We start from the raw sequence: 12086 nt of genomic DNA on the forward strand, positions 1-12086 counted from the left end.
TAATAGAAATTATCAGAGTAAAATACAGGCAGTCTGGAGTGGAAAGTTGTGTTTTAATCTGATGAGATACCAAAACTAAAATCTGTATTTTAGGTATGAATTGAGTCAATGTATCTGGTACCAGACTATGTGTGTAAAATTGCAAATTCACTTTAGAATTTCACTGATTCCTTTTAGAAGCATTAATTCTATCCACGTGCTCAGACCACATGGATAAGGGGAAGGTTACCCCCAACATGATTTAAAGGCTGTAATGAGACTGGGAGAGCTGGTTTGGTGGGCCTTGGAGAAGGAGGGGAGCTGGAAGGTGGCCTTTCAGCTCTTTAAGGAAATAGAATAAAAAGAGATTATGGGAAGTTGTAAATCAAGTTTTCTTTCAGTAGGAAGAGTATTTGGGGAAAAAGGGAGGGCTAAAATGTTTATTATTAATGATTATAAATCCAGGTTTGATATGATTCAAGTTAAAATCTGTCCTGAAGGAATACAGAACAGCATCTGAAAATATTCTTCATCTCTGGATTAAGGAGAACGATATTGGTATTTGGTATTTATGAATGTAAAGTGCTCAACATAAGGATGGGTATATGTTAGATGTAACATTAATCTAATGTAATTGTTACATAGTTTTTGAATTTGGAGTTGGTTTTATACATAGATTGGGATTTTAAAAACATGTGATAGAAATTTAATATTTTGAAACTAATATTTCATTATAAATAAGCAGTGAAAATACTGATGTTTGCTATATAATGGTAGAGCTAACTTCTTTGCTTTAAGCTAGAGGGAGAGTCCACTGTAGACAGTTATGATTAAGATCTGGAAGAACTGGATAATCTGAGTAATGTTATTGAGACTTGTAACAATGAATAAGGGTTTTGATTGAAGATGAAAATCAGATAAGAAGGTTTGAATAATTCTGCATGGGTCAGTTTCAGATGGTTTTATTAAGTAGTGAGGATGTGAGGAAGTATTATAAGAAGAGAAAAAAATCTTGTAACTTGATTTGATAATTAATAGTTCAATCAAATTTCAGATGACACTATCTGATCAGGATGATAGAGTGTGCACACGTGGTAGTAAGGAGATGAATTACTGTGCAAGGTAATGTGGAAATGCATTCAGCTAAATAAGTAATGGCTTATTTTAAGTTTTATGGAAATTTAAATAAGTTTAAATTTTTAGGCAATCCATCTAAATGTTGTTATATTAGGAATTGTATTGTTAAATAAATCACGAGTTGGTTTAAAAAGCTGTTATTAATTCTGTGTAAGTTTCTGTCTTGTAGAATTCCTATTGAGAAAATGAGAATCCTAGGGAAATATATATATATATATATATATATATATATATATATATATATATATATATATATATATATATATATATATATGCATGATTTTCAAGCCTGTTTCATCTAAGGATGTATTAAGTGTGTGAAAAAGTTTATATTTGCTGTTAAGAAAGAAATTTTAACTAAAATTGTTTTTGCTATGGATCAAGCATTTACAAAAGTATGTTTGTAAAGGGAATCTTCTAGACAAATATGAAAAGGCTTTGGGTTTTAAATCTTGTAACTTTTGCCAATTAGGTTCATGAGGGTTTTGTGATAAATTGTAAATTGGTCTCAAAAGAGGAAGGTATTTGATGCATGAAGAAATGTTTTGTAAAATTTTTTGTATGATTTTTGAAAGACCTGCCTACCAAATTTATACTTGTAATTTAATTTAGCATAATAACTAAAGGTTTTATGGAGGGTTGGAAGAAAAGGGACAAGACAAGGGAGACCAAGAATTTGATGGCTACAGGAAGCTCTGTGACATTTTTAAGACAAAACTGCTCCTGTCCCTATGCCCCTTTCCTTGTGAAGTCCAATCATTACTCTTTCTATTGTTGAAGGAGAGGAGTAGTGCCAGCCCCACCCAGGGACTGAAGAGTCTAAAATGATCACCCAAGTGGTGTGAACTTCTCTTTGTTAAAGTTGTAATCTCCATGTAAAGTGTATACTGCATATGGAGTTTCTAAACCAGGTGATAAATAATCCCTAGTGATTGGTTTTTAGGACAAATATGAGATTTAAGATGTAAGTCCTGGTAAAACTTTTGATTAGTGAAACCTGCCATTTGGTGAAAGTTTCTGGGACCATTCCTTCTTGTGTCCTCAGTCTGGGATGGATCCTTCTGCCTCTGCTTCCCCATTGTGTTCCTTTGAAAAGGAATGTTTTCCCACTTGACTATTTCTGAGTCTGGCTATAAAGTAGAGATGCTATCCAATTAGGTCCTTTCTTTTAATCCACATGGCATATTTCCACAATCAAAGCAAATAATTTAAAATGTAAGCACACTGCAGGTAGTGATATCTTGCTGTTTTCAATTAATTGGGTGAATGGGTACTCTGGTATGGTCTTGTCAAAGATAAAATCCCCGAAAACATTCTTTCTGAATTTTATGGGAATAATTAGATAAAGGAAAAGAAACCAAAGTATAAATGTGATACTGTACCATTGTTCCATATGTAATTGTATCTTATCTATAGAGGGACTAAGGAAGGAGTGTGAGGTGGCCACAGGCAGTCTGGGGATTCCAGGCCTGGTCTTGATGGGAGTGGCCAGTAACCTGGAGAACTGGACTGATAGGGCATAGTGATATGCCTCTATGGTACTTTAGAAAGCCAATTCGTGTGGGACAAGGTGAGGTTTTCCAGGGCCCTTTTAGACAACTGGGACTAAAACTCCTTGGGGGTAATGGACAAATGCCCCAACTTGGAATAAGGTTTTTATTTATAACAAAGACCAGTTGGGTAAAAACAATTGACTAAATTAATTACTGAGACTAAATCAGAGACATCTTTAGTTTGGGAAAAAAATTTCAGTCCAAGTTTCTTAGAGGCAGGTAACCTCTGGTAAAATTTGGCATTGATGGAAAAGTTAAATGCTTCTGTTTTGATTTGAACTCATTTCATGAGCATATCAGTGGTGCTGGAGAGCTTGGGAAGGATATCCTTCATAAATTCACAAGAAGTCAGTCAGAGTAAATTGGCATGTGAAAGTCTGAGTTTTGACTGGTCTAATCTTAATCCTAAATTAGTTTATTTACTTAAAAGAGAAGATCTGCACTACTCGGTCTGTATCAGTTCTGTGTATGTCTCTGTGTGTTTGTGAAGTATTTCATGTTGGTGGTATAAGGTTTAAAATGCAGCCATTCATAAGAGTAGCAAGGAGGTAGTCTGAGTTTGAAAGATTAGGAGAGAGAGATCAAAGCTTGACTGAAAATATGTTTCTGTATGATTTAGAGAATGATGGGCATCAGCAACAGGGGCCTATGTGCTTTCAGCCACCCTCTCCCCATCTTTCGTTAGAAGATTTGGGTATTATATTTGAGAAATTATAATGTTGTTGAAATATCAGGGCCGAAAGAGAAAATGTGAACCTGAATGTGAATTGAAATGTTAAGAGAATATGTGAATTTGTGGACTTTTCCTTTAAAACACCAAGGGCATTGGACTTAGAAAAGTATATTTATATAATTGGAAAGTACATATTATTATTTGGCATTAAGAAATTTATTAGCTATATGGCTACAAAAAAGTTCTATTTCCTTTAGTTTACTATTCAGTAAGGGAGTGTTGGTGGAATTCACTCCTAGGGATATTATGGGGATCACATGATTGCAAAGTGTTTGACTCAATGCTTGGCATAGAAGAAATGTTATCTGAATGTAAATGGTTTAAGGTAAATATAATTGTTTTATGTTTGTTAACTTTATATGGATTTTCTTAGATGTGAAATTTATGCCAATGGTGATAAGATGAATGATGCTCTGTATAAAGCAATTTGGAAAAACACCCTAGTAAATTAAGGTCTCCAGATTGGTAATTAATTGGCTTTTGTCTTACAGTATAATTTCTAAAATTTTCTTATATTGTATAATTTGGTAAACAACTGTATCATTGTTTTGTTAGAAAAGCAATTTCTTTTGTAATGTAAATGTTGTTGGATGAAGAACTGTACTATCAGAAGAACAGAAAAATGATGAACAGGGCTTTCTTACCACGTGTTACAATACCTTAAAGTGCTATACTTATAGAAATCATAAACTTCAAGTTTTGTCTTCATTTAAGAGGAAGTTTCAGTTAAAATTGTTTTCCTGTCATTTCTGTGATCTGTGAGGTTGTTTTTGCTAAATGAAGTATTTGCAAAAGTATGTTTGTGAAAGGGAACTTGGTAATTATTCAAAGACCTTGTGAAATCTCCTTTGGTAAATTTGTTCCATTTTGTGCAAAAGCTTTTGTGACTAGAGAGTTTAGGAACTGTGTAGTAGCTATTAATATAGGGACAAATTGTAAAGTGTTCTTAAGACAGGGAAGTACTTTTATGAAAAAATGTCTGGTACGATTTTGGGTGTGATTTTTACAAGGCTTACTAAGTTTCGATTTATAAGCTAATTTGCTGCAGTAATATGATAGTGATAACAATTAGGTCCAAACCTACTGTGAATTTTCCAAATATATGTACGGGGTAATTTATATATTTAGAACAATTTGGTATGAAAGAGGAATGACAAACAGAGTAGGGAAGGAACAAATACATGAAGAATTGGTAAGGCAGGTACTAGTCAACTTAATATTATCAAATGTAATAGTCATAGTATACGTGGATGGATACCAAAAAGGAGAAGTACTTGAGGTGATGGGGAAAAGACTAGGAGCTGAGAAGCCTAACAGGCTGCCTTGTCCATAGAAACTATGAAGATGGATGTGTTAATTCTTTAGGTCCCTAAGACAAAAGTGACTACTTCATTCATGGAAGATGAAATGAAAGATTTGATTAAGTCTGGAAAATTGAAACTGAGCTAGGCCATTGATTATTGCCTGATGGGAGAGAAATGGTTAATAAACAAATCATGAGGGAAATATGGTCAATTTTTAAATCAAGTAATGTTGGAGAGTGTACACAATGTGTGATCTAGCTTTAAGAAAGTCAGGGTGTATAAGTATATATACAGTTGCTAAACAAATCTGTGAAGAGTATCTTATATGCAAGAAAATAACCAACAGGGTATTAAAAAATCAGTGGGGGTCTCCTGGCATGAAGGCTAGGTTAGACCCTGATATTAGGAAAGGTATGATTCTGTACAGGTTTCAGAATAGAGAAGTAGTTTCAAGAAGTTCTATGGTGGTATGAGACTAGGGACAGGATGAGGAAGATGGATGACAGGATAGGAGACACAAGACAAGGGAGACAAGGAAAATTTTATGACCCAGGATGGGGGAAGCAATCTTGTTATTCCCTTCCCCCACTCCCTCCTCCTTAGTGAAGGAGGCATGTCTGAGCCAAGCAACAGCGCTGGGAAAAGGAAGGAGAGGGAGAGGCTGTAGTTAGAGAAGTCTGCCAGTCAGCATCTGTATTAAGGGTAAGACAGCCCATCCTTTTATCAATAATTTTTATATGATATGGAATTCCATTTGATGTCACTTGAGGTCAATTGTTTGTGTTATTGTTAGATCAATTTGATTACACCATTGGTTACTGTTTTAATGCTAAACCTTAAACTGTTAATTGATTACAGTGTATGGAAAGGAGGGGATTGGGTGAAAAGTTTATATCCATTGATTCTGCCCATTCAGACCAGTCCCCCTGTATGAGTGTTGGCTGGTAGGGGCACCAAGATCAACCCCTTCCTTCAATCCATGTTGATTCTCCTTATTTCTTCAATTTTCCAAGCCCCCTGGAAACCATCTGTCTGGACAAGGTCATCAGTCCCAGGAAAATAATTAATTTTAAATATGAAGTTCCTAAATAATGAACTTGACTTGATAACAAGTTGCAGGCTTATGTACCATAGATAAAATGGTTTTTTATCAATTGGTTTTTACACCAGGACAAATTTAAATTTGAGAAGAAAAAGCATGAAGTGGAATCCATTATGTCTGTGAATCCTAGTAAAACTTTATTGATTATTGCAACTCAATGAGAGTATCTGGCTGTAAATTATGATTAGCGAAATTTGCAATTTAAGGTCAAAGGTTCTTGGGACCATAATTAATTTTCTTTTAAGTCTGAATTTGACTATACTTATTTGTATTATATGAATTTATGAGAGAAATGCTACAAGTTATTCAGAGGAAATGTAATTCTGTACTGTTAACAGACAGAGGTCTGCATCTGGAAAAAAAAGCTGTAAGGACAATCTTAGTCTCAATCTAGAATGGGATACTTCTGGCTCAGTTTCCTCATTGTGTTCCTTTGAAAAGGAGTGTTTCCACTTGCCTACTCCTTGGTCTGGCTATGCAGTGGAATTGATACTGCATGGTTGGAGAAATATAACTCTTATCTGAATTCAAATAGAGCCACAGATGCTTTATCCTGTCATATTTGGTATGTCACATGTCCGTGCTTCTTTCACCATCTGTAGCAAATTTCTATGATCACAAGCAGTGGTCAGTAAAAGATATACGCACAGTGTAAGTATGTGAGATCTTCCTGTTTTATCTGAATAGGAAATCATCCCATTGATGATTGAATAATTGATGACTGAATCTTCAGAATAAACATTCTTTCAAAATATTGTGGGAACAATTGGATAAAGAGAAAAGAATTTTGTGAAACAAGGATACAAACACAATCATTATCTTATAGACTAGTATACATTCGAGTTACTCTAATAAAGCAGGTCTACTGAACATATGCCTATGTGAAATAAAGTGCATATATGTTTCAAGAAAGAATGTAAGAAAAACAGGATATTGGTATAACTGATTACAGACATAGCTATTATTATGTTAGCTATTGAAACTAAATTAAAAACAGGTTCAGTTTGGTGGAAAGAATTTCAGTATAATTTTCCTAAAGGCAGGTAACTTGTGGAATATTTTTTTCATGAATGGAAAAGTACATTTTTTGTTCTATGGTACCCAAAAAACTTAGAGGGTTTTATGGGAAGAGATGCGAGATTGTGAGACAGGATTCAGATGCAGCGAGACAGGTTCAGTTAAAAGGTATTTGAAAGAAATAGAGGATTTGTTCTGTAAGAGATGTTTGGTAGGAGTAAAATTTAAGAGGAAAAGTGATCCCTGAAAATAGTGGATCAAAACAGAGAAATTGGAGTGTAGCATTGTCTAGATTTAGATGAATAAAAGTGACACACACTCCCAGAATACTCGTTATAAAAGATGGTCGAAAGAGAACTTTTAGGCATTAGAGAAAACACTGGATATGGAGGATGTGAAGGAATGGACACAGTCCATGTATATAGCCTGATTGTTTGGAAAGAGAAAGTTCTTAGTTTTTGAGGTTTGGAAAGTTGTCAGGGGAACCCTTATTCAGTGGAGAGATTTTGAAAATCATATAAGGTTTTATTTTTTGACATATAGTATTGGAGTACCAAGAATGAGGAAATTGAGTCTTAAAATTGTTTTTGAGGGTAGGAGAGGAATAGTATCATTCTCCAACATTTATTTTTCTGTACTTAGGTCTCAAAATAGGAGAAATAGCATAGACTTGTATAAGAATACTAAGGGTACAAGGGGTGAATGATAATTTAAAATTGTTTCAGAATCAATTTTGTAGGAAAAGAGAACAGAAAAGAAGATTTCTACAAAAAGACAGCAAGAAGATGTTCTGCTGAAGATGGCTTGAATGAGCATCCAGACCAGAAAACTGCATCACATGATGAAGATCATCATCCCAGATTGCTGTATGAGATGAGACTTCTAAATGGACAGATTTACATTTTTCTTACTGGTGGCTGTATCTGTACGTACTAAGAGGACTTTTGGTTTGTCAGTGTATCAGTCAATATTTTCCCTTTCCTCCTTCTTATATTTGTTCAGAATTATCTATACATAATTAAAGGGAGATAAATGAAAGGAAGAATTAATATGGAAAACTGAATGAGGAAGAATTTTTTAGATTCCAGAAGGATGTGGAAACAAAAATTTTAAAAAAAAAGAGGTGGAATTGAAACGAATGATTAAAACTTTTGTTTCCACAGAAATTGCACAATATATGAATTATGAAATCTAAGGGATTTATATATACCAGAAATTATTTTGCAACAAATTTAGGAAAATAAATTGATTGTAGAAGACACTAAGAACATAGACTGGTACTAGATTATCTTCTAGCACAAGAAGAGGGAAAATTGAGAGAAATAATGGAGAAATTTTCTTCCATAAGTTCAGAATAACAATCAGCAGAATGAGAAACATAATGAAGGAATTATGTCTCTCACAGAAGATAACAGGTAGAGGAAGGATCCAACTGGTTTTTATCTTGTTTTGAAGTGATGAGTTAGCACAATACCATGAAAACACATTTGTTATTTGGCATGAAGAAATTTATTTAGCTGCATGACTCCAAGGCAGTTTACTGTTCTGTAAGGGGATGATAACAGAACCCACCTCTCAGGCATATGGTGAGGATCACATGATTTTAAAGTGTTTGACATAAGGCAAATTCTATCTAAATGTTACCAGTTTATTATCTCTTCGATTAGATGTAATTGCTTCATCCGTGAAAATTTTATATAGGTTTATAGAGATGACCAGTATACAATGCCAATGTTGATGAGATGAATGACTTCCTATGTAAGGTAATTTAGAAGTGTATACCACTAAATTAAGGTCACCTGACTGTAATGAGTTTGTTTCAAGTTTCAAATACAATATTTTTGAAAAATATTGTTATATTTCTAAATTGTCTTATACTGTGTAACTTGTTAAACAATTTTTTCAGGTGTTTTCTTAGAAAAGCAATTTCTCTTATAATCTAGATGTTAGATTAAAAATTATACTGTGAAAAAATGAATGGGTTAGGAAGCTGCTACGTCCTTTCATCAACCCTGCTCATCACATGTTGGTAGTATTGTGGAGTAATGTAGAGATGTATGTAAACTGAGTAAGAGTCATCAACTCTAAGACCACACTCAGACTATAGGACTGCATCAGATGTTTCCAGAGGAACAGAAGGAGACACATTTGTGAATTTCATTTTGCTTGTCCTTTTTTCCTTTTTATCTGTAAAGTCTACTTATCAAAGGGGATTGCTCCCTTCAACTCTGTCAAAGCATCTGTGCATGTGTGTGTCTGTGTGTCCATCTTTCCTTTTTCCTCTTATATTGTCTCCTGTCATAGTTTCAAACTCTTGATAAAGTGTTTTTCATATCAGTTAGTGATTCATTGAAGAGGCCACTCTTCTCCAGAATCATATGATGGAATGTGAGAAATGATTGTTAACAAACAATATCTTGGGGAGATTCAGAACTCCACCGTATCCTCTACAAAGTCCTGACTTTTTCAGTTCTTGAGGACATTACTGATTGTGTGATTGAATTCACTTTCTCATTTGTGGCCCCACCCAGGGGAAACTATTGTATTCAGCTCAGGACTGGATGGAGTATATATGCTTTGAATTGATAGCCTGAAGCTATGAGTAGTGTGGTATAGAGATACTTTCCCTATCCAAGAGATACTCAGCCCTTCATTCTAATGTAGTCTACCTCTAATTATATTAACCAGTGAAATTTAATTGCTCTAGTACCTTCCCAGTCACCAATGGAGTGAAACATGGCTGTGTGCTTACTTCCATGCTTTTCAGCATGATGTTTTCAGTCATGTTCTCAAATGCTTTCAAAGAGGATGAACATGGCATCAAGGTCAACCACCATACTGATGGTCAGTTCTTCAATTTGAGAAGGCTACAAGCCAAGATCAAAGTGGAGGGAGTGTTGATGCATGATTTCTGTTTGCTTAATGTAGGCTCTGAAGCTGAGATGCAACAAATTATCCATCAGTTCTCTGCTGCCTGTCTTAATTTTGTCCCAGTCATTAACACCAAGGAAACACAGGTGCTCCATCAGCCACCACTGCAGCATTCATACGTGGAACCATCAGTTATAACAAATGGAGAAGTTTTGAACACTGTGGATAAGTTCACTTATCTTGGCAGTATACTTTCCAGGGATGTACACATTGACAATTAGGTTGATGCAGCTATTTCCAGAACTAGCTCAGTGCTTGGGAGGCTCTGAAGAAAGGCTTCGGAGCAAACATGTATTAGAATGACTACCAAACTAAAGGTCTACAGAGCTGTTGTGCTCATTGCTGTAAGCCAGTGAAATATGGACTGTCTATCAGTGTGATGCCAGAATACTGAATTGTTTCCATTTGAACTGTCTGAGGAAGATTCTGAGGATCACCTGGCAGGATAAGTAACCAGAAACTAAAGTGCTTGCTTGAGCTGAACTGCCAAGTATTCAAACTGTGCTTCAGAGAGTACAAGTCTGATGGGCTGGTCACATTTTTCAAATGCAAGATGTATGCATGCCTAAAAGACTATTTTACAGAGAACTGGAATGGGGCAGGCAATCACATGATGGTCAGAAGAGTCGATACAAGGACACTCTCAAGGTCTCTCTCAAGAACTTTGGATTTGACTGTGCAATATGGGAGACACTGGCACAGGACTGCTCAGCAAGATGTACCCATATCAGAAAGGGTACTGGGCTCTATGACAAAAGCAGAATTGAGACAGCACAAAATAAAAGTAGGATGCACAAATTTGGGGTATCCACCTCAAGTATTCACATGAAATATCTGCGCCCAACCTGTAGTAGAGCATTTCATACTGGTCTGACCAGCCCCAGTCAGAGACAATGAGATTTCACTTTATCATGGTGATGAAGTTTAGTTCCTCCCTGAGGACGAAGGAGAACAATCAATCTCTAATCACATTAACAAATTAGATTTAATTACTGTTTGATGGATCACCTTCTGTTCTGAGAGGTTTATGAGCTCTGAATCCTACACCATGATTGTCTTTGGTATAAGAGAGACAGCAAAATGAGCATCCTTTTATTAACCTCCTGATCTTAGAAATGCCCATCCTGTTATTAACCTGCTGACCTCATAAATAAAATATTTATGTTACCTAGAAACTATGTCTCTCAAATTTGTTAATTGTCACAAGAAAAAAAAAAGTGTCAAGGAGAAGTGTGTGATAAATAGTGCAGAGAGATCAGTAAGGATGGGGACTGAAAAATGGCCATTAGAAGTGTCAATTAAGACATCATTTGTATCAATGGATAACATTTTTAGTTGAGTCATTAGATGGGAAGCCAGCCTGCAGATGTTCAGAAGTCAAAGAAAAGGAAGTGTAAGCAGTGATTGTTGACAGCTTTCTCAAGAAATGTGCCCACAAAAAAGAGGTGAGAGATAGGATGACAACAGCAATAGATGGGGCAAATGAAGATTTTTTTTTGTGGGTGGAGGTGATATAGTCTGTGTTGTAGACAGTAGGAAAGTATATAGTATATAGGGAGGGCATAAAGATAAGAGAAGAGAGGGTGGATTAGGATTTCTTATATATGTGTATAGAGGGGTTTGCCTTGATAAAGGCTATCTCTTCTGGGAGACTGGTGTGGAGGAGATAGTGGTGGAAGTTATTTGAGTAATATGAAATGAGGAGGAGTGGAGAAAAGGAGCTCAGCTACTGGCCTCGATTTTTTCAGTGAAATATAAGTCGAGGTTCTCATCTGTGGGAGAGGAAGAGGGAAATGTGGAGGGTTTTGAAAGGATGAAAGATTTGAATGATCTATGGTGAGTGGAATAGTGACTGGGTTAGGGAGGTGTAAAAGGATTTTTTTGTCATACAGGGACCAGATTTGATCCATGTCAAATACCTTTGACATCTACACATGTCAAACCATTCTGATAGTGGAAGTGTTCAATACCAGGATGTTTTCTGGAATGAATCTATTTTCTACTGCTTTTAGGTAGAACCCCATCAGGAAAGTAAGCAGAAATCTAGGCCATTGACTGTTATGTTCCCATAAATTTTAGGATTCCCCACTCCCCAACATAAAACAAATACAATTTAAAAAATACACATACCACAACATTCTTTTTTTTTTTAAATGTTTGGAAAATACATTTATAGAGCTCATTTGTATATTAACCTGAAATCAAGGTACAAAGGATTTGCAATTATATATATTGCTATTTTCATTCAAGTTCCAGAAGTAACATTAACAGTGTCATAATCATATTTATTCTAAGTGTACTTTTGAAAAATGAATTTAAATGTTATATAG

This window comes from Notamacropus eugenii, chromosome 6 (assembly GCF_028372415.1).
Source record: "Notamacropus eugenii isolate mMacEug1 chromosome 6, mMacEug1.pri_v2, whole genome shotgun sequence".
In the NCBI taxonomy this organism is placed as follows: domain Eukaryota; kingdom Metazoa; phylum Chordata; class Mammalia; order Diprotodontia; family Macropodidae; genus Notamacropus; species Notamacropus eugenii.